The following is a 22868-nucleotide window of genomic DNA, read 5'->3' as shown; positions in this document are numbered from 1 at the left end:
CCTTATCAGGAGACATAAGATCTTGGTCAAAAAGGGAGTTTGAAGGAATGTCTTTAATAAGGAAAGACAGGTAAAAAGGTAGAGAGGTGTAATAGGAATTTCAAAGCTTAGGATCTTGGTAGCGTTCCAGGAGGACTGAGCTGCATGGATATTTTCCCTTAATGTTACTCTTATTATTTTGTAAGAATGTCCCACTCCCATTCCTCTTACAGATAGTTCTTGAACCTTAACATTTTATAAAGAAAAACATTGCCTACTCACAGGATTTAACCTCAAACATAAACTCAATGTTTTATAGTCCGAATGCAAATATTTCTGTGGTACTTCTCTTCCCCATGGCAGACAGAGTGAGGTTCCCCTATGGTTATCACAATCAGAGTTTTCTCTCTCCTTCAATATTGTCACAATCATAGCATTCCTGATATCCCTCAAGTGAGGAATATGAGGTTGTCAGGCATGTTAGAAGTGAATTACCATTGTATTTCAGAATTTCAACAGGGAATTTGTTGTTTATCAGTTATTGAATGTTTTTTCAACTTTGTCCTGCATTATGATGGGACCAGGACGAAACCTGATGAGGTATTGAGGAATGAAGTTGAAGACATTTAATTTGAAATGCCTCCAGTCTCCAGAATAACTGACTGCTGTTGATGAGTCCCCCACCATGATTGGAACTGGCCTTGGGTGTTTGGGCCATTGAGCACCTTAATAGAAACTTTACATGTCATTGATTTCTGTGAGGTGTTGTATCTCCCATGCTGTTTGCTGTTATTTAGTCTCTATGTCACAGGTTTTATGCTGTATTGCTTCCTTCAGCAATCTGTAGGATTGATGCTTTTCACGTGAGCCAGGGTGTGGTTTCCGTTCTAGTTTCTCAATAGCATCATGTATCACTTGCCCATTTTTATGAAAACAGTTATGATACTTGTGGAAGAGATACAAAGAGCTAATCACAGCTGAGACTTATATTGGACTTTGCAGTTGACCAAAAACTATGAGCACACCGTAGCTCCTGCTAGCTGGAGGTTTTCAAAATGGTGGAGAGACACTGACTAAGATCGACCCCTTTGATGGAATTTTGATGCCTTCACTGTTAATTTTCTTATGGCATTGTTTCTGTTTGCTGTGTAAGACAGTCAGCACCATGTAGCAACATTGTACTGATGTCCTGGAGCTTCATATCACTGAGCAGAAATAGCAAAGATTTGACTGAGCTGCAAGAGATCACTTTAGATTGTCTCTGCTACTCTGAACTGCACTATATTAAATTTGGAAGAAGGTAAGAGGACATGGGCATGAATGTTCAAAGAAGATAAATTTGTTTTTATCTTTGTTTTCATCTAATGTTTAACTCTGTGCCTACTATGTCTGCAAGTCACTTACAGCAGTGTTCAGGATTAGTGAATCAGAAATAGTTGTTGAACTCTAAGCCTGAAGACAGTTCTTGAGTTTGCCTTCTCCTTTGACTAGTCTGATTTGAACCCAAACTTATAGTGTGGCATCAAGCTACATAATAAAAAGAACCTGCTGTCTGGGGCCAGTCTGAAGGACACAATAAATCAGGTAAGATGTTCGATCAGTAAGGGATTAATATCAATAGCACACCAGAACTGATGCAATAAAGAGATGGGATAACAGGACAGTATCACAACAATGCTGCGAGGTAACTGTGATTGCGCAATGCAGCTAAGAGACATGGATCGTAAACAGTGGTATAGGACAACTACTTAGTTAAGAAATTGCGAACCCCGGTATCATAAACAAAAAGTGGCCGGACAGTGGCCATTATATTGTACCATTCACTCATGTCAAGGATGAAAGAAAACATTTGCATGACCAATTCTGAAAGCAGGAATCCTTCACCATGAAGTGGGGGGACCATTGTTTTCTGCTTTGTATTTGAGAATGGAATATGCCTGTGTGGTTCTAATCAGAGCATGGAATAAATGAAACATAAAAGTGAGTAAAGACAATTTCTTTTCAATTTTTCAGTATTCTAGACTGAAAAAGAAAAGTATTGTTTAAAAATAAAAACAGAATGTGGAAGGAGTTGCTGCACTTTTTAAAAGCAAGCTATGAGCTCTTATTTTGTTTGCTCTTCACCCTGATGTTTATTGAATCCCAGTGGGGGAAAATTAGTTACATAAAATGTCACCAGAGGTGTGTACAATATGAGATCTGGCTAGAAAAGTGAACTAAGTAGTCTATGGAGGGATGACAAGTTTTCAATGTCAGAGGCCTTCTGTGATTAACCTCCAGGTGGCTGCAAAGCCTTTGAGTGTGAATGATAGAGCCAGCAGCCTTCAAAGTTCTGAAAGGAGATGTGGTGTCTTTTGCTCTGTTGTAAAAATCACCTGACACCCAAAGAAAGCCAGTTAACTTGCCCTCACTAGTTGCTGTAATCTGTGGCTTTCTGGCCAGAAAGTCAGAGATTTTGTGCGTTGCGCACCAATCACTCCGCTTCCTGCAAGCAAGTGAAAGTAATTGGAGGAGAACGATTGAGGAGCAACAAGTCCTGAAAAGCCACAAAAATTGTCTCAGTGAACCCTGTGAACAGGGAACATTGTACTAAATTCACACTTCTTCCTCAATTCTCCTTAATAACCAAGGAATTTCTTCAATATTCTAGTGAGGTATTCACCTATCACAATGCATACCACGACATGATCTTTACTGCACAGCAAATTCAACAGAAGTGCAAGAAGCAGCGCTAACCATTCTAAATTGCTTTTGGAACTTCAAGCATACCTTTAAAGGTCAGATGGGAAGGCCTATGAAGTGTCCTCCTCAAATACTAATCCTCAACAATTTGCCTAATGGGGAAGGCAGATGAACTCAGGGCACGGTTAGGAACATGGGACTGGGATATCATAGCAATTAGAGATGGGGCTCAGGGATGGACAGGACTGGCAGCTTAATGTTCCAGGATACAAATCCTACAGGAAGGACAGAAAGGGAGGCAAGAGAGGAGGGGGAGTGATGTTCTTGATAAGGGATAGCATTACAACTGTATTGAGAGAGGACATTCCCAGAAATACATCCAGGGAAGTTATTTGGGTGGAAACTGAGAAATAAGAAAGGGATGATCACCTTATTGGGATTGTATTATAGACCCCCTAATAGTCAGAGAGAAATTGAGAAACAAACTTGTAAGGAGATCTCAGCTATATGTAAGAATAATAGGGTGGTTATGGTAGGGGATTTTAACTTTCCAAACATAGACTGGGACTGCTATAGTGTTCACGGTTGAGATGGAGAGGAATTTGTTAAGTGTGTACAAGAAAATTTTCTGAGTCAGTATGTGGATGTACCTACTCGAGAAGGTGCAAAACTTGACCTACTCTTGGGAAATAAGGCAGGGCAGGTGACTGAGGTGTCACTGGGGAGCACTTTGGGGTCAGCGACCATAATTCTATTAGATTTAAAATAGTGATGGAAAAGGATAGACCAGATCTAAAAGTTGAAGTTCTAAATTGGAGAAAGGTCAATTTTGACAGTATCAGGCAAGAACTTTCAAACGCTGACTGGGGGCAGATTTTCACAGGTAAAGGGACGGCTGGAAAATGGGAAGCCTTCGGAAATGAGATAATGAGAAACCAGAGAAAGTATATTCCTGTCAGGGTGAAAGGAAAGACTGGTAGGTATAGGGAATGCTGGATGACTAAAGAAATTGAGGGTTTGGTCAAGAAAAAGAAGGAAGCGTATGTAAGGTATAGACTGAATAGATCGAGTGAATCCTTAGAAGAGTATAAAGGCAGTAGGACTATACTTAAGAGGGAAATCAGGAGGGCAAAAAGGGGACATGAGATAGTTTTGGCAAATAGAATTAAGGAGAATCCAAAGGGTTTTTACAAAATACATTAAGGACAACTAGGGAGAGAATAGGGCCCCTCAAAGAACAGCAAAGCGGCCTTTGTGTGAAGTCACAGGAGATGGGGGAGATATTAAATGAGTATTTTGTATCAATATTTACTGTGGAAAAGGATATGGAAGACATAGAATGTAGGGTAATGGATGGTGACCTCTTGAAAAATGTCCATATTACAGAGGAGGAAGTGCTGAATATCTTGAAATGCATAAAAGTGGATAAATCCCTCAGGACCTGATCAGGTGTACCTTCAAACTCTGTGGGAAGCTAGAGAAGTAAACCCTAGGCCCCTTGCTGAGGTATTTGTATCATCGATAGTCACAGGTGAGGTGCCAGAAGACTGGAGGTTGGCTAACGTGGTGCCATTGTTTAAGAAGGGTGGTAGGGACAAGCCAGGGAACTATAGATCAGTGAGCCTTATGTCGGTGGTGGGCAAGTTGTTGGAGGTAATCCTGAGGGACAGGATGTACATGTATTTGGAAAGGCAAGGACTGATTAGGGATAGTCAACATGGCTTTGTGCATGGGAAATCATGTCTCACAAACTTGATTGAGTTTTATGAAGAAGTAACAAAGAGCATTGATGAGAGCAGAGCAGTAGATGTGATCTATATGGACTTCAGCATGGCGTTCGACAAGGTTCCCCATTGGAGATTGATTAGCAAGGTTAGATCTCATGGAATACAGGGAGAACTAGCCATTTGGATACAGAACTGGCTCAAAAGGTAGAAGACAGAGGGTGGTGGTGAAGGGATGTTTTTCAGACTGGAGGCCTGTGACCAGTGGAGTGCCACAAGGATCGGTGCTGGATCCACTGCTTTTTGCCGTTTACATAAATGATTTGGATGTGAGCATAAGAGGTACGGTTAGTAAGTTTACAGATGACACCAAAATTGGAGGTGTAGTGGACAGTGAAGAAGGTTACCTCAGATTACAATAGGATCTTGACCAGATGGGCCAATGGGCTGAGAAGTGGCAGATGGAGTTTAATTCAGATAAATGCGAGGTGCTGCATTTTGGGAAAGCAAATCTTAGCAGGACTTATACGCTTAATAGTAAGGTCCTAGGGAGTGTTGCTTAACAAAGAGACCTTGGAGTTCAGGTTCATAGCTCCTTGAAAGTGGAGTCGCAGGTAGATAGGATAGTGAGGAAGGCGTTTGGTATGCTTTCTTTTATTGGTCAGAGTATTGAGTACAGGAGTTGGGAGGTCATGTTGCGGCTGTACAGGACATTGGTTAGGCCACTGTTGGAATATTGCGTGCAATTCTGGTCTCCTTCCTATCAGAAAGATGTTGTGAAACTTGAAAGGGTTCAGAAGAGATTTACAAAGATGTTGCCAGGGTTGGAGGGGTTGAGCTCTAGGGAGAGGCTGAACAAGCTGGGGCTGTTTTCCCTGCAGCATTGGAGGCTGGGGGGGGTGATCTTATAGAGATCATGAGGGGAATGGATAGGATAAATAGAAAAAGTCTTTTCCCTGGGGTTGGGGAGTGCAGAACTAGAGGGCATAGGTTTACGGTGAGAGGAGAAAGATATAAAAGACACCTAAGGGGCAACTTTTTCATGCAGAGGGTAGTACGTGTATGGAATGAGCTGCCAGAGGAAGTGGTGGAGGCTGGTACAATTGCAACATTTAAGAAGCAGTTGGATAGATATATGAATAGGAAGGGTTTGGAGGTATAAGGGCTGGGTGCTGGCAGGTGGGACTAGATTGGGTTAGGATATCTGGTCAGCATGGATGGTTGGACCGAAGAATCTGTTTCCATGCTGTACATCTCTATGACTCTAATTGCTTAACTATGAAGTACAAGCAAAGCAACACCACAAAACCCATCTCAGTGCAAACTTGTGTCAAACCAAAGCTGTGTCATCTCACCAATTTTTATTTCCATTTTCTTAAATACTACATTTCACCTCCAGAAGATTACTGACAGAACAGAAATGGGAAATAACCTAACCTGCCTTCAATCCAAAGTCAACACTACTCCAACAAGAGTCAGTCTGCAGATAATATCCTATGTACTGACTCTGAAACTGAGATCCAGTGCACTTTTGACTTCTCTCTGGAGGAGCTTTTTATTAAACAGCTGGAAAACTGAAGTCCTCTTCTCACTAATTCCCACAGTAGAAAACCAACCTGACCCCTGTCAACTAAGATCTTTGTCACGATCCTAGAAAATATGAACCATTTTCCATACGTTGGGAATCCCTCAAAGATGGCAGCATGAATAATGAAATGTCTTCAATGTGCCATCTTAGCCTTTGGCTGACAGAGGAAAAAAGCATTTGAGGACCAGGATCTCAAACCAGAGCTTAAGATAATAGGTTGTGTGTACTTTGGAAACAATGACAACTTACACCAGGGATCTCACAACACTGGAGATTTTTAACATTGGCACTTTTTTTCAAGACTCTCCAAATTCGGTAGTAAGGAAGGTGGTCAACACCAACTTGCTCTCCAAGTAAATATGCCCAGTATTGAGATGCTAAAAATCTGCTAATCTCTGTTTGCATACCTGGCAGCGGGCTCTCAAAGTAAGTATTCAGAACCACGTTGTGGCAGGAGGGTCCCAGAAGGACTGTTGAAATACTTTAGGGATGTCCTCATAGCATTCCTGAAGGGGCTAATCATAAGGACTGATTCATGGGACATCCTGGCTTGAGACCAACCAAAATGGAGGAGGTTCATTCAGCAAATACAGAAACATAGAGAGTTGGTGCACGAGAGGTGCGAGGGAGGAGTGAAGGACTTCTGGGAAGGTGAGTCTGACTGTTTAAAATAATTATCTCAGGCGTTGGGGCCTCCATTTACCGAGACGTGCGACGGATGAGCGAAGGACCTCTGGAACGTTTTTAAGTGGGAGAGATTTTCTTCTCTTCCTTTATTTAGTCCTGTGCGGGCTTTCAGAGTAGTGGGATATGGATGTTAGGGCAGTTGCATGTTCCTCCTGCGGAACATGGCAGGTGAGAGACATTTCACATGTCTTTGCCGACTACATCTGCAGAAAGTGCACCCAACTCCAACCCCTCAAAAACCGAGTTAGGGAACTGGAGCTGGAGCTGGATGAACTTCAGATCTTCCGGGAGGCTGAGGGAGAAATTGAGAGGATGTACAGGGAGGTCGTCACTCCCCAAACATAGGATAAGGACAGCTGGGTTACAGTCAGGGGGAGGAAAGTGAACCGATGGTCAGAGCAGGGATCCCCTGTGGCCGTTCCCCTCAGCAATAAGTATACCATTTGGATACTGCTGGTGGGGACAGCCTACCAGGGGAAAGCCTAGTTGTCAGGTCTCTGGCACTGAGCCTGGCACTGTAACTCAGAAGGGAAGTGGGGAAAATAGAAAAGCATTAGTGGTAGGGGACTCAATAGTTAGATGGATTGACAGGATATTTTGTGGTCAGGAATGGGACTTCCAGAAGGTATGTTGCCTCCCTGGTGCCAGGGTCCAGGATGTCACCTATCGGGTTTACATAATTCTGAAAGGGAGGTGAGCAGCCAGAAATCGTGGTATGTATTGGCACCAATGATATAGCCAGGAAAGGGATTGAGGATCTGAAAAGTGACTACAGAGAGCTAGGTTGGAAGCTGAAGAGCAGGGCAAGTAGAGTACTGATCTCAGGTTTGCTACCAGTGCCACAAGATAGTGAGGTGAGGAACAGTTGGAGAATGCAGCTTAACACGTGGCTGCGAGGCTGGTGCAGGAGGGAGGGCTTCAGATACCTAGACCATTGGGATACCTTCTGGGGAAGGTGGGACCTGTACATGAAGGACGGGTTGCACCTGAATTGGAGGGGCACAAATGTCCTGGATGGGAGATTTGCTCGTTTGATTCAGGAGGGTTTAAACTAGAATCAGAGCCACATATCTGAGAGGGGGACAGTTGCAGATGGGGCAGTGACAGGGTATAGTGAATCTATCGGGAAGGTTTATCATGTGATGAAACAAAGGGATTGGTTAAAGTGCGTCAATGCAAGGAGTGTCAGAAATAAGAGTGATGAACTTAGAGCATGGATCAGTACTGTACTTGAGGATACAATTTTGTGGCAATAACGGAGACGTGGGTTTCGCAGGGGCAGGATTGGTTGCTTGCTGTTCCAAGGTTTAGAATGTTTAAAAAGAACAGGGAGGGTGGAAAATGAGAAGGAGGTGTAGCATTGCTAATCAGAGAGTGCATCACAGCTACAGAAATGAGGGTTATTGAGGAAGGTCTGTCTGCTGAGTCAGTATGGGTGGAAGTTAGGAACAGCAAGGGAACAGTCACCGCATTGGGGGTTTTCTACAGACCACCTTACAGCAGTAGAGAGATTGAAGAATGCATAAGCGGGCAGATTTTGGAAAAATGCAGAGTAGCAGGGTTGTAGTTATGGGTGACTTCAACTTTCCCAATATCGACTGGAACCTCCTAAGTGCAGATGGTTTGGATGGATCCGTTTTTGTCAGGTATGTTCAGGAGGGTTCCCTGACTCTGTATGTAGACAGGCCGATGAGGGGAGAGGCCATTTTGGATTTGGTGCTCGGCAATGAGCCAGGACAGGTGTCAGATCTCGCGGTGGGAGAACACTTTGGTGACACTGACCACAACTGCCTAACATTTAACATAGCCTTAGAGAGGGAAAGGAGCAGTTACAGAGGAAAGATATTTAATTGGGGAAAAAGAAATTATGACGCTATCAGACAGGAGTTGGAAAGTATAGACTGGGAGCAACTGTTCCACAGAAAGGGCACAGCAAGACATGTGGAGACTGTTTAAGGAGCAATTGTTGCAAGTGATGCACGCATTTATTCCAGTGAGACAGGTAAGAAGGGGTAAGATTAAGGAAACTTGGATGATGAGAACAGAGGAGCTTCTCGTCAAAAAGAAGAAGGCAGCTTACGTAAGGTGAAGGAAGCAAGGATCTAGCACAGCTTGAGAGGATTACAGGCTTGCTAGAAAGGAGCTCAGAAATGGACTGAGGATAGCCAGGAGGGGGCATGAGAAAGGCTTGGCAAGTAGGGTTAGGGAGAACCCAAAGGCATTTTACTCATACGTGAGGAATAAGAGAATGATCAGGGAGAAGGTATGGCTGATCAGGGATAGCGTAGGGAACTTGTGCGTGGAGTCTGAGCAGATAGGGGAAGCCTATGAGTTTTTTGCTTCGGTTTTCTCTAAGGAAAGGAACCTTGTTGTGAATGAGAACTTTGAGGAGCTGGGATACAGGCTTGACCAGATCAAGATTGATGAAGTTGATGTGCTAGAAATTTTGGAAAACATTATGATTGATATGTCCCCAAGGCCAGACCAGATTTATCCTCGGCTGCTTCGGGAAGCAAGAAAGGAGGTTGCTAAGCCACTGGTGAAGATCTTTGCCTCCTCACTCTCCACGGGGAGTCGTACTAAAGGATTGGAAGGAGGTGAATGTTGTTCCTCTTTTCAAGAAGTGTAATAGGGAAATCCCCAGGCAATTACAGACCAGTCAGTCTTACGTCTGTGGTCAGCAAAGGTTTGGAAAGAATTCTGAGGGATAGGATCTATGACTATTTGGCAAAGCATACCGTGATTAAAGGCAGTCAGCATGGCTTTGAGAGGGGCAGGTCATGCCTTACAAATCTTATTGAGTTCTTTGAGGAGGTGACAAGACAGGTCAGCGAAGGTTGAGCAGTAGATGTGGTATATATGGACTTCAGCAAGGCATTTGATAAGATTCCCCATGGTAGGCTCATTCATAAAGTCAGGAAGTATGGGATACAGGGAGATTTGGCTATCTGGATTCAGAATTGGTTGGCTGATAGAAGGCAGAGAGTGGTTGTAGATGGGAAGTATTCTGCCTGGAGGTCAGTGTTGAGTGGGGTCCCACAGGGCTCTATTCATGGGCCTCTGCTCTTTGTAGTTTTTATAAATGACGAGGAGGTTGTGGGGTGGGTTAGTAAATTTGCAGATGACACAAAGATTGGAGGTGTTGTCGATAGTATTGAGGACTATTACAGACTGCAGCGCAACATAGACAGGATGCAGAGCTGGGCTCAGAAATGGCAGATGGAGTTCAACCTGGATAAATGCAAAGTGATGCATTTTGGAAGTTGGAACTCTAATGCTGAATATAGGATTAAAGACTGGATTCTTGGTAGTGTGGAGGAACAGAGGGATCTGGGAGTACAAGTACATAGATCCTTCAAAGTTGCCACCCAAGTGGATTGGGTTGTTAGGAAAGCAAATGGTATTTTAGGTTTCATTAACAGGGGGATCGAGTTTAAGAGCCGTAAGGTTTTGCTACAGCCCTACAAGTCCCTGGTGAGACCACACTTGGAATATTGTGTCCAGATCTGGTTGCCCTACAATAGGAAAGATAGAGAGGATTTGGAGAGGGTGCAAAGAAGGTTTACCATGGACTGGAGGGCTTGCCTTATGAAGAAAGGTTGAGAAAGCGTGGACTTTTCTCTCTGGAGAGAAGGAGGAAGAGAGGAGACCTGATCGAGGTATACGAGATAAATAGAGGAATAGATAGAGTGAATAGCCAGAGGGTCTTCCCCAGGGCAAGATTGACAGGTATGAGGGATCATAGTTTTAAGATATTAGGGGAAAGGTATGGAGGAGACATCAGAGGAAGGTTCTTTACGCAGAGAGTTGTGAATGCATGGAAGCGTTGCCAGCGGTGGTGGTGGAAGTAGAGTCATTTGGGACATTTAAGCGACTGCTGGACATGCACATGGATAGCAGTGAGTTGAGGGGTGTGTAGGTTAAGTTATTATATTTTACATTAGGATTAAACCTCGGCACAACATCGTAGGCCAAAGGTCCTGTTCTGTGCTATACTTTTCTGTGTTCTATGTTCTATGAATAGGCCATTTGTCCTTTGAGCCTATAACACCATTCAGTATGATCATGGCTGATCATGCAATTTCAGTATCCCATTCTAACTTTCTCTCCATATCCTTTGCACGGTTTAGCTGCAAGTGCCACATCCAGCTCCTGTGGGAAAGAATTCCACAGGTTCACAACTGTCTGAGTGAAGATATGCTTCCTCACCTCAGTTCTGAATAGTTTACACCTTATTCTTAGACTGTGACCCCTAGTTGTGGACTTTCCCAACATCAGGAACATTCTTCTTGCATCTAGCCTGTCCAGTTTCCTGAGGAGTTTATACATTTTTACTTCTTCATTCTTCTTAATTCCTGCAAGTACAAGCTCAGTCATAGTCATAGAATGATAGAGATGTCCCATCACAGAAACAGATCTTTCAGTCCAATTCATTCATGCCAACCAGATATTCTAACCTAATCTAGTCTCATCTGCCAGGATTTGGTTCATATCCCTCTAAACCCGTTCTATTCATATACCCATCCAGATCCCTTTTAAATGTTGTAATTGTACTAGCCTTCACCACATCCTCTGGCAGCTAATTCCATACATGTACCACCTCTGCGTGAAAACGTTGCACCTTAGGCCCCTTTAAAATTTTTCCCCTCTCACTCTAAACCTATTGCCTCCCAGTTCTGGACTCCCCCACTGATCCAGTCTTTATTCATATGTCAGTCCTGCCATCCCAGGAGTCAGTCTGGTGAACCTCTGCTGGACTCCCTCAGTAGCAAGAAAGTCCTTCCTCAGACTAGGAGGCTGAAACTGCACGCAATACTTAAGGTGTGGCCTTACTGAGGCTCTGTTTAACTGCAGCAAGATATCCTTACTTTGGTACTCAAATCCTCTCACCATGAAGGTCAGTACATCATCAGCTTTCCTCACTGTCTACTGCACCTGCATGCCAACCCTCAGCGACTGCTTCACCATGACACTCAAGTCTCGTTGCACCTCATCTTTTCCGAAACTGCCACCATTCAGATAAAAATCTGCCTTCCTGTTTTGCGATCAAAGTGGATAATCTCACATTTATTCACATAATATTGCATTTACCAAGTATTTATCCACTCAGATTGTTGGTCCAAGTCACCCTGCAGCCTCTTAGCATCCTCTTCTCAGCACACACTGCCACCCAGATTAGTGTCATCTTCACGTTTGCCATTCAATTCCTTTTTCCAAACTGTTAATGTATATTGTGAACAGCTGGTACTCTAAGGAACGAGATGCATTGAGAGGCCTAATCAGAAATGTACAGGGGCAAAATCGAAGTAATGGACTGAAAGCTTCAACATTCAAGAAAAAACCTACCAATCCATCAGGCACCACGCCATTGTGTGTGCCAGAGCCTGCAGATCACACATTGGACTTACTGGCTATCTCAGAACCTATTAAACTGATTGGAACAAGTCATAGAGTCATAGAGATGTACAGCATGGAAACAGACCCTTCGGTCCTACCCGTCCATGCCGACCAGATATCCTAACCCAATCTAGTCCCACCTGCCAGCGCCCGGCCCATATCCCTCCAAACCCTTCCTATTCATATATCCATCCAAATGCCACTTAAATGTTGTAATTGTACCAGCCTCCACCACATCCTCTGGCAGCTCATTCCATACACCTACCACCCTCTGCGTGAAAAAGTTGCCCCTTAGGTCTCTTTTATATCTTTCCCCTCGCACCCTAAACCTATGCCCTCTAGTTCTGGACTCCGCAACCCCAGGGAAAATTTATCTATTTATCCTATCCATGCCCCTCATAATTTTGTAAACCTCTATAAGGTCACCCCTCAGCCTCCGACACTCCGGGGAAAACAGCCCCAGCCTGTTCAGCCTCTCCCTGTAGCTTAGATCCTCCAACCCTGGCAACATCCTTGTAAATCTTTTATGGACCCTTTCAAGTTTCACAACATTTTTCCGATAGGAAGGAGACCAGAATTGCATGCAATATTCCAACAGTGGCCTAACCAATGTCCTGTACAGCCGTAACATGACCTCCCAACTCCTGTACTCAATACTCTGACCAATAAAAGAAAACATACCAAATGCCTTCTTCACTATCCTATCTACCACTTTCAAGGAGCTAGGAACCTGCACTCCAAAGTCTCTTTGTTCAGCAACACTTCCTAGAACCTTACCATTAAGTGTGTAAGTCCTGCTAAGATTTGCTTTCCCAAAATGCAGCACCTCACATTTATATGAATTAAACTCCATCTACCACCTCTCAGCCCATCTGGTCCAGATCCTGTTGTAATCTGAGGTAACCCTCTTCGCTGTCCACTACACCTCCAATTTTGGTGTCATCTGCAAACTTACTAACTGTACCTCTTATGCTCGCATCCAAATCATTTATGTAAATGACAAAAAGTAGAGGGCCCAGCACCGATCATTGTGGCACTCCACTGGTCACAGGCCTCCAGTCTGAAAAACAACCCTCCACCACCACCAAAGGTTTTCTACCTTTGAGCCAGTTCTGTATCCAAATGGCTAGTTCTCCCTGTATTCCATGAGATCTAACCTTGCTAATCAGTCTCCCATGGGGAACCTTGTCGAACGCCATGCTGAAGTCCATATAGATCACATCTACTGCTCTGCTCTCATCAATCTTCTTTGTTACTTCTTCAAAAACCTCAATCAAGTTTGTAAGACATGATTTTACACATACAAAGCCATGTTGACTATCCCGAATCAGTCCTTGCCTTTCCAAATACATGTACATCCTGTCCCTCAGGATTCCCTCCAACAACTTGCCCACCCCCAACTTCAGAGGACATCCTGTGAAGAGTAACATCAAGAACAATCTAACAGACAAGCACTCCATATGATAAAGAATTCAAAATACACAGAAGGGGAAATAAGGAAGAAGGACTTATAGTCTTTTATATAGTGGATTTCACAACCAGAGGACAGTTCAAAACTCTTTACAGCCAACGGAATACTTTGAAATAGAGTCAATGTTGTGATGTAGACAACATGATAGTTAATATACACACAGCAAACACACATTAAGAATAATATGATGATAACCAGGCAATCCATTTTGTGATGTTGATTGCGCAATAAATATTGACCAAGATGCCAGGAATAACTCCCCTGCTTTTCTTTGAAACAGTGCAATGTTGTCTTTAACCTGACAGACAGCACCTCCGATAATGTCACTCGCCTGTAGCACTGCATTGGAATGTCAGCTATAATGTTTGTACTCAGGCTGCAAGGTGGGACTTTGAAATTTGTGACTCAGAGGCAAGAATGATCAACTGAGACAGAGCTGACACAATTCTTAATGAACTTTTTGATCTATCAGGCCTCTGACACATGTGGAAATCCATCAGCATACTCACGAACTTAAATCCATATGCGTAGAGTTTCAGTATATCTTGAATGGTGTACATTACTTGCCAGTTGAATGGTTATTCCACCATTGGGAATGGCAGCTCAGCAACATCTGCTTCACTCATCAGTTTGAATAGATTAGTAGCACATAGTTAGCAATAGGATATAACAGTTATGCTGACGTGCTTCTGTTTGAGATTCACTGCTTCAAGTTTTGACAACTGTTATAAGAATAATTATTGTTAGAAGACCTTTACTAATGGCATTATGCCCCACGTTTCCAATGTATTTGTACTCATCTGAAATAACTTTCTAATGATAGGGCTGGGGTTAGGAGTTTGGAGAGAGTGCAGGCCTTTGGACCACAGTAATGAGTATGCAGGAGTGAAGATGTATTACAAATCATATCAAATTTAGAAAATGGTTATCAAACTTTGCTTGTAGACTGTTTCAATCACATTGTTTTGAGTGAGATATAGTCAACTTAGGTGAAGATGGTAGATTTCCTTTCTTAAAGAGTATGAGGAAAGGCTGAGGCACTTGGGGCTGTTCTCATTGGAGAAAAGAAGGTTTAGGGGAGATTTGATAGAGGTGTACAAGATGATTAGGGGTTTAGAAAAAGGGTTGACAGTGAGAACCTTTTTCCGCGTATGGAGTCAGCTGTTACTAGGGGACATAGCTTTAAATTAAGGGGTGGTAGGTATAGGACAGATGTTAGGGGTAGATTTTTTACTCAGCGGGTTGTGAATTCATGGAATGCCCTGCCAGTATCAGTGGTGGACTCTCCCTCTTTATGGTCATTCAAGCGGGCATTGGATAAGCATATGGAGGTTATTGGGCTAGTGTAGGTTAGGTAGGCTTCAGTCGGCGCAACATCGAGGGCCGAAGGGCCTGTACTGCGCTGTACTTTTCTATGTTCTATGTTCTAGTGTAGTGTAGCCTTAAAACTTTTAGTAGGAGAATGTGAGGACTGCAGATGCTGGAGATCAGAGTCAAGAAGTGTGGTGCTGGAAAAACACAGGATGCTGCCTGACCTGCTGTGTTTTTCCAGCATCACTCTTTTTGACTTAAAATGTTTAGTAAGCATAAAATGATATGTTGTACTTTCTACTGGGTTAGACATGGCCAGATGAATTAGAAATTCAAGAATTAGCAACTTTAAAAAAATTGAATACATCTGTTTTGAACATGACTTTATCATTAATTGTTTTGTTCCAATTATTTAATTATCTGTTGATGATTGTGTATTTTCTCAAATTCTAAAAACCTGAATAATTGAATGTCCGTCCTAATCAGTTTTTCATATTTAAAGTCAGCTGACTGGAAATTGTCTTTTGTGATGCTGACAAAGTTGATGAAATTTGATAACCTCTGAAACACCCAGGAAAAATCGCCATCAACATTTCCTCATGGCATTTTATCTTTGCTTCAACAGAATCTGGCACCCACCCACTCACCGGAGACTTGGATGATGGATAACAGGTTTCCACTCGAACATGTCAGATGGTTTATCTGTACTTATGCACACTAATAAATGACTTATTTTCCCAATTTGTCGTTCATTCTGTGCAATGAGCTAATTCTCAGAATGCATACAGAACCAAGAGACATAAAAATTACAAACTTCAGATTGAGGCTGTAAAGCAGTGTATTTTACAATTGTCATTCATATATATTATATATACATAATATATACAAAGCTTTTGCATGTCTGCTTATTTGAGGTAAGACAACTTGCAAAGTGATGTGCTTTAATTCATTTAACTTTTCTTGGAACTTGGTTACTCCTTACTTATAATAAAAGGATAACTTTAGTCACTTCCCTCTTCTCACACAAAAACAGGCTGTTATTTCAGAACAAAATATTCCTTGGGTTAATTTGAATTCTAAACTCTAGATGTGTTTGGATTGGGTGGGGAGTTAAAATCTTGAACGAGAATTGTACCAATTCTGGGTCGGTCCGCAGCCCATTTTAAAAGGGGTGAGATGGGTGAGTGGGCAAGCAGACTAACCCCCTCCCCTCCCAAACTGCTCCCCAAAGGAGAGTTGCTCATTTAGATATTTTACTGACACAGTGTACTCTGATTTTGTCTCTCTCCCAGTTTTAAAGTTTGCTGGTTAGACCTCTGGCAATCCCTGGTTCTATTCCTGATGAAGGGCTTTTGTCCGAAATGTCGATTTTCCTGCCTTCGGTTACTGCCTGACCTGCTGTGCTTTTCCAGCACCACTCTAATCTAGACTTTGGTTTCCAGCATCTGCGGTCCTTGTTTTTACCTATACTCGGCCATCTGATGATAGCTAAATCATCACTGTGTGGAAGGGGTTAATGCCCTTTCAGCAATGTTGTTGGGCCAGAGGAGCAAGATTGTTTCCCTCCAGACACCAAGCTAACCTGCTTCCACTCACATTCTGACTTCATTAGACACCCACTCTAACTGGCTATCACAGCAATCACCAGTGGTTCACTGTGTGCACTCATTGAATTGTGTGTTTACTGAACCCTCCCCAAGATGACCATGTGCCCCACATGCACTCCACCGCATTCTCCTGCCTCTGTCATGATCACTAAATACTGCTTTCTCCAATCTCTCCAAGGTTCACCTCAATCACTCTTCCCCTCCCTGACATCAAATACACTGAACCCAAATTTCAGTGTGAGTTTTACTCCAACTGCAGAAAAATAGCTGTTTCTGGAATACAGCTCCTTCTGCCAATTTCTTCATTTGACTGGGAGCTAAACTTGTCCTTCACGCTGGTTTTTGGGTGGGGATCCTGTTGGAAACATTTTGCACATTCTGCAGCCTTCCAGAATCCCTCCAAGCTGCTTAGAAAACCTGCTTTATGAAAGGTTTGAGGCCCTTGCCTCAATGTGCCTAGGGGAAAATCCAAAATTTTCATTTCAGTTCAAGTTTCATGTGACTTTGAAAAGAAATGAAAAAAATAGTTTGGACAGTTGCTTGCTAATTAATATCACAAGACAACTTTCAGGTTTCCAGGAGAATATAAGAACCAGACGCAGAAGAAAACAATTGAGCCCCTGAAACCTGTTCTGCCATTCAATACTATCACAACCTTAACTCCACCTATGTTGATAAAAAATGCCTGTGCATCACAATGTGTGCAATCTTATGGTAACCTGATAGACATGGGCTGTCATGAGAACTGTGGCAGAATTATGTAAGAAATCCAGTGAGGTGCATCTCAGCATCGGGAGCAACTCAATTTTTAACTAAGGTCTGGCTATCGAGGCAAGATTCTTGCAAGTTTGTGATGAGTTGCCTATTTAGGGGATTATTGATGGTTAATTGCCTTACTAATTGCACATCTCACCTCATTAACCTGGCACTTCCTGTCCTACAACCTGCCACGAGTGAACTAGATACCAAGAATTCTTGACATGAAGAAGTAACGAAGCGGATTGATGAGAGCAGAGTGGTGGGCATGATCTATATGGATTTCAGTAAGGTGTTCGACAAGGTTCCTCTTCGTAGACTGGTTGGCAAGGTTAGATCACATGGAATACCGGGAGAACTAGCCATTTGGATATACAACTGGCTCAGCGGTAGAAAACATTGGGTGGTAGTGGTGGAGGGTTGCTTTTCAGACTGGAGGCCTGTGACCAGTGGAATGCTATAAGGAATGGTGCTGAGTCCACTGCTTTTTGTCATTTATATAAATGCTTTGGATGTGAACATAGGGGTATGATTAGTTAGTTTGCAGATAACACTAAAATTGGAGGTGCAGTGGACAGCGAAGAAGGTTACCTTAGAGTACAATGGGATCTTACTTGGATGGGCCAATGGGCCAAAGAGTGGCAGTTGGAGTTTAATTTAGATAAATATGAGGTTCTGCATTTTGGAAAGGCAAATCAGGACAGGATTTATGCACATAATGGTAAGGTTTTAGACAATGTTGCTTAACAAAAAGATCTTGGAGTGCAGGTTCATAGTACCTTGAAACCCAGGTAGACAGGACAATGAAGAAGGTGTTTGGTATGCTTGCCTTTATTGGTCAGTGCATTGAGTATAGAGGTTGGAAGGTCATGTTGCGGGTGTGCAGGACATTGGTTGGACCACGTTTGGAATACTGCATGCAATTCTGGTCTCCTTCTGATCAGAAGGATGTCATGAAACTTGAAAGGGTTCAGAAAGATTTACAAGGATGTTGTCACAGTTTAAGGATTTGAGCTATCGGGACAGACTGAGTAGGCTGGGACTTTTATCCCTGGATGGTCGGAGGCTGAGGGTTGACCTTATAGAGGTTTATAAAATCATGAGGGGCACGGATAGGGTGACTAGCCAGGGTCTTTTCCCCAGGATGGGGAGTCCAAAACTAGAAAGCAAAGGTTTAGGGTGAGAGCAGAAAGATTTAAAAAGGACCCAAGGGGCAAGTTTTTAATGGAGAGTGTAGTGCATGTATGGAATTGGCTGCCGGAGGATGTGGTGGATGCTGTTACAATTACAACATGTAAAAGGCATCTGGATAGGTATATGAATAGGAAAGGTTTAAAGGGATATGGGCCAAATGCTGGCAAATGTGACTAGATCAGGTTAGGATATCTGGTCAGCATGGATGAGTTGGACTGAAGGGTCTGTTTTGATGCTGTACAGCTCTATGAGTCTAAGACTATGATATGGAAGCCAGTGAGAGTATTCTGGCAAATTCAGCTTGCTGCTTGCTCCGTACTCCATGTTGAACATGAGGCACAAATATTCCAAAGCACAATCATAGGCACTGCTGACATGCACACCCCATCTACTGGCATTGACATCGAACATTATAATGCTGCAACATGGACACTTGAGTTCAAGGACATGTACCCAGCTCATGACTGAGCCAGTCTGCATCTCTGGGCTCTTTTCATTCTCACTCACTTTGAATCTATCTCAATGCTCATTGTATCCTTGGGTTGCCTTGCCCTTTTTGCCTCACCCCTCAGCCAGAAATACCAGGATGTACTGCCTTGCCATTTAGCACTGGTACAAAGGCAGGAAGCTTGGCATGGTTATCTGTAGTCTTCTGTCAAATCAATGGAGAGAAAGGCTTCACTCAGGAGGTTTTGGCCCAATAAATCAATGGCAACCTCCATCAGTCCAGTGGCATGAACAGCCATTCGGGGTGGTCAGAGTCAGGATCCTCTTCTCATTAGGGATAAGAAGCTGAATGCCAGGCAGCCTAACACCCATCTTGACTCTTTTTGACCTTTTGTGGACTGTTTTCCTGAGAGAGGTGGGTATTAAGGGAGATGAAAGTGGTTTTCCCAGCAATTCCTTTTGATGCATGTGAGCTGGTGTACCACAAAAGTGAGTAGACAGCACTAAGGGTACACAGGGTTAGTGCTATCAGGGTTTTGGGGTGGGTGAGAGTGAATGGGGAAGATGTTGCAGGTAATATTGAGAATGGTGGAGCAGGAGCCTTGGTGGGAGGTGGGTATAGTGGCAGAGTGAGTTTGAGGTATTGGAGAGAAGATGGTGGTACTTTGATGGAGTGACGAAGATCATTAACTTTCTTCCTACAGTGCTGGGCACTCCTCCAGATGACTGAGATTGCACTGTCTTGGGTGGTAACCTCTGAACGAGCTGGCAAGACCTTGGTATTGTAGACTCTATCACCAGTTCTGGGTGTAGTGAACTTCCTGCCTCTGCATCACCCTATCTACCAGAACCTTCAGTTGTTGCCTACAAAGTGAGACACCGAGTTTTCCTTTTGTACCCTATCGAGGAAACTATCAGGAACTGTGCTGGGCAGCTCTGAGTAACAGTGCTTATTTAGATACACATCAGCTTTTTAAAGATGGTTGGGCACCAGAGATGCTAATCCATTCTGGAATTTCCCTGCATTGGTGAGTTGCTCTGGGTATGATGAGAGGTCCAATATGGCTAGAAATGGCTACATGGGTGCCATAGGGTGGGTTGGATAGTTAATGAGGTGACTTTGGTAAGATAGTAGTGAGACACCTCACCAGACCTCACAGAAAGCAAGCCTCCATGAAACTCAATGAAACAAATACAGCCAAAAAAGAGTAAGCCTCAGACTTGTGACTATTTAGAAAGTTATGTGGCAACGAATTCAGCATTTAATACAGTGATACTCATCACTTTGAGCTCCTCTGCAATATCTTTTATTCATTAAAAGAGAGTTCTGCATTTCATTTTTTTAGCCTTGATGTTTTAAAACAGTTGAAACTAAAGTACTTGTTGGCAAATTCATGGAGCTCAGAATGCTTGAGCATTACATGTACTAATTAGCAGAAGATGCTGTCTTTATAAATTGGAAAAGATAGTGTTCCACCATGATCACTCTGATCTTGATGAACTATTTGTTTAAGAAAACATTCAATTGCTTCCTTCCTCCCCCCGCCAGTCCGTCACCCTGAATTGGTTGCAAACAGAAATCCGAAGCAAACAGACTATTTTCAGTGATATAATAACAGGGCAGTAAATGGTGAATGCATTACTTTTTGGAAAGCTTTTATTGTAATTGACCCTGCATAGATAAATCTTGGCTCATCTCTGTTGTGATGTAATGGATACATACCTTTAAGAGGGCATGTGGCTATGCTGCAACTTAGAGCAATACTGTTCAGTGTGATCGTTCCCTCACCTGTGGAATTGCAGACAAGTGTAGACAAATCTTCCCAGCCATCACTCATTGATACTCCCAGGAGTATGTCTTGCTTTGATTGAAAAACAGGCAAAGATAAAAGCGCCTATGATCAGCATTCAGGAATGAATCAACCAACCTGAACATCAGACAGAAATTCGAGACAACACCCAACTGATGGCACCTCAAATTCAGCAGAAATCATCAGTATGTTCCCAGAATCAGATTTATATCAAGCAGAAATGCCAAATGGCATGAGAGTACAAAAAAAACAAATCAAGACAATACTACAACCAGAAACACCGAATAATTCTATTACAATGGGAACAAATAAAACACCCCAACCAAATTTCTTAAAATGTACAGCACCCTGTCAAAATGTCATCACAGCTCATTTTTGACAGCTAAACGATTTGCCAATACATTTCAGAGAATTGTAAATTGATTGCACTCTTTTAAATTATATGCAGACACATTATTCTTCTCTTTTGCTGTCTTTGTGAAGAGTTTGACTCCTTAAATGTAAACCTTAGTCTAGAAATAAAGCTTGTTGTAAAATGGTATGTACGTATCTTTCAGGGATATGTTAAATTTGTGTCAATTAGCTTAAGTCATGATATGATGGATGCATTAGCCATATGACTTGCAGGCTATGAACAATAAGGTAGCAATCATGTATGACACCTAGTTCCCCGTGACCAATGCCTGTATGTAGTCTTCAAATAAAGAACTTGTATTATTGTTTCACCAATCCTGGTATATGATTGGTATGCTTTCATTGAAGGAGAAAAATAGACTAATCTCCACTGGTGGGGTAGCAGTGTTGTGAGCGTAATTGTAGCAGAAGAAAAAGATTTCCAATCAACAGCAATAACACCAGTAACAACATATTTCATGTCTTTAAAGTAATAATATGCTATGAAATACTTCCCAGGATCATTGTGAAGCAAACACTCGACACTGAACTACTTAAGGCAATATTAGGGAAGATGGTTAATATTTGGCTGAAGAATTAGGTTCCAAAAAGCATCTTGAAGTAAGAAAGCTAGACAAGCAAAAAAATGTAGTGAGGGAATTTTACAGCTTACAACCCATGTAGATTAATGAATAGTTTATGGTGGAGTGAAGAAATCAGAGACGTTCAAGGGGTCTGAATTATAGAAGTCCAGACATCAGAGGGCTGTAGAGTGGGAGGAGATTACAGAGATGGAGTGGAGTAGGGACACCATGCAGGGATTTGAAAACAACATTAAGTATTTTAAAGTTGAGACACTGCTTGAGTAGAGCCAATACAAGTTTGTAGAGACAGATATGATTAGTGACTGGGATTTGGTGCAAGTAAGGACACAGGCAGAGATTTTGACAACTTCCACTTCACTAAAGGTAGAATGTGGGAGGGCAATGCTAGTGCATTGGCATTCAACTTGTTGAATGTTGCAGAAAAAAGGCTTGTATACACAGACAGACTCAATCTTACACGTGTTAACACATATACACATAATCATGCACGTATGCAAACACATGCACTCTCAAATATTAATACACATACTGTACATTTTCATCTACACATGGCTAAGTGCGCAGTGCTGTAGTACCTGGCCCACCTTTCTGGAAACACTAAGTAAATATATTTTATTTAATATATACTACCCGTTGGGCCTTATCCCAGTAACGTGCTAACACTTGAGAGGAGAACGAGTATAGAATTGGGAACTGTGCCAAAGTTTTCTGTCTTCCAGGAAGCAGACTTCTCAAAGAATGCTTGGCTGCAGGTATTTCTGGGCTGGTTGCCATCTTCAAGTGTAGCACCTGGCAATCACAGATGCCGATATTGTTTTACATTCCCCACTATTCTATGGTTATTAAAATAACAGATAGTCTTCCACACCATCTCCAGCTACCCTAAATGGAATTTGAAGTGAAGACTCATGCTTTCTCACTGCAGTTGCCTGTCTGCTGTCAGCAACTGCCAAGCACTTGGTATTACTTTTGTTCCAGAAATATTTGCTCCTGTATCACTTTGAACCAGCTGACAATCTGGTAATTACAACTCTCAACATGTCTATTAATTAGTTGGAATGTATTGATAGAAGCAAGCATAAAATGCAGTTATTGGGATAATAGGACATCACTTTTCCTGAACTCTGATTTGACAAACTGAGACAAAATGATCCTCATATAAGAGCTATTGCAAATTTATTTTGAAATTGATCAATTAAAATCTGCATACAAATAG

At 42.5% G+C, this 22868-nt stretch overlaps 1 long non-coding RNA gene across 1 annotated transcript in view; it reads left to right on the top strand.

Annotated features, from left to right (window-relative positions):
* Positions 1-15571, top strand: part of LOC140495664 (uncharacterized) — a 99909-nt gene extending 84338 nt beyond the window's left edge. Inside the window, exon 3 of the long non-coding RNA XR_011964067.1 lies at positions 15465-15571. This is a non-coding gene — a long non-coding RNA (uncharacterized lncRNA). The remainder of the gene's footprint in view (positions 1-15464) is intronic.
* Positions 15572-22868: the final 7297 nt, after the last annotated feature.

The sequence above is a fragment of the Chiloscyllium punctatum genome, chromosome 25 (assembly GCF_047496795.1).
Source record: "Chiloscyllium punctatum isolate Juve2018m chromosome 25, sChiPun1.3, whole genome shotgun sequence".
Classification (NCBI taxonomy): Eukaryota; Metazoa; Chordata; class Chondrichthyes; order Orectolobiformes; family Hemiscylliidae; genus Chiloscyllium; species Chiloscyllium punctatum.
This window is presented reverse-complemented; position numbering and strand designations above follow the sequence as displayed.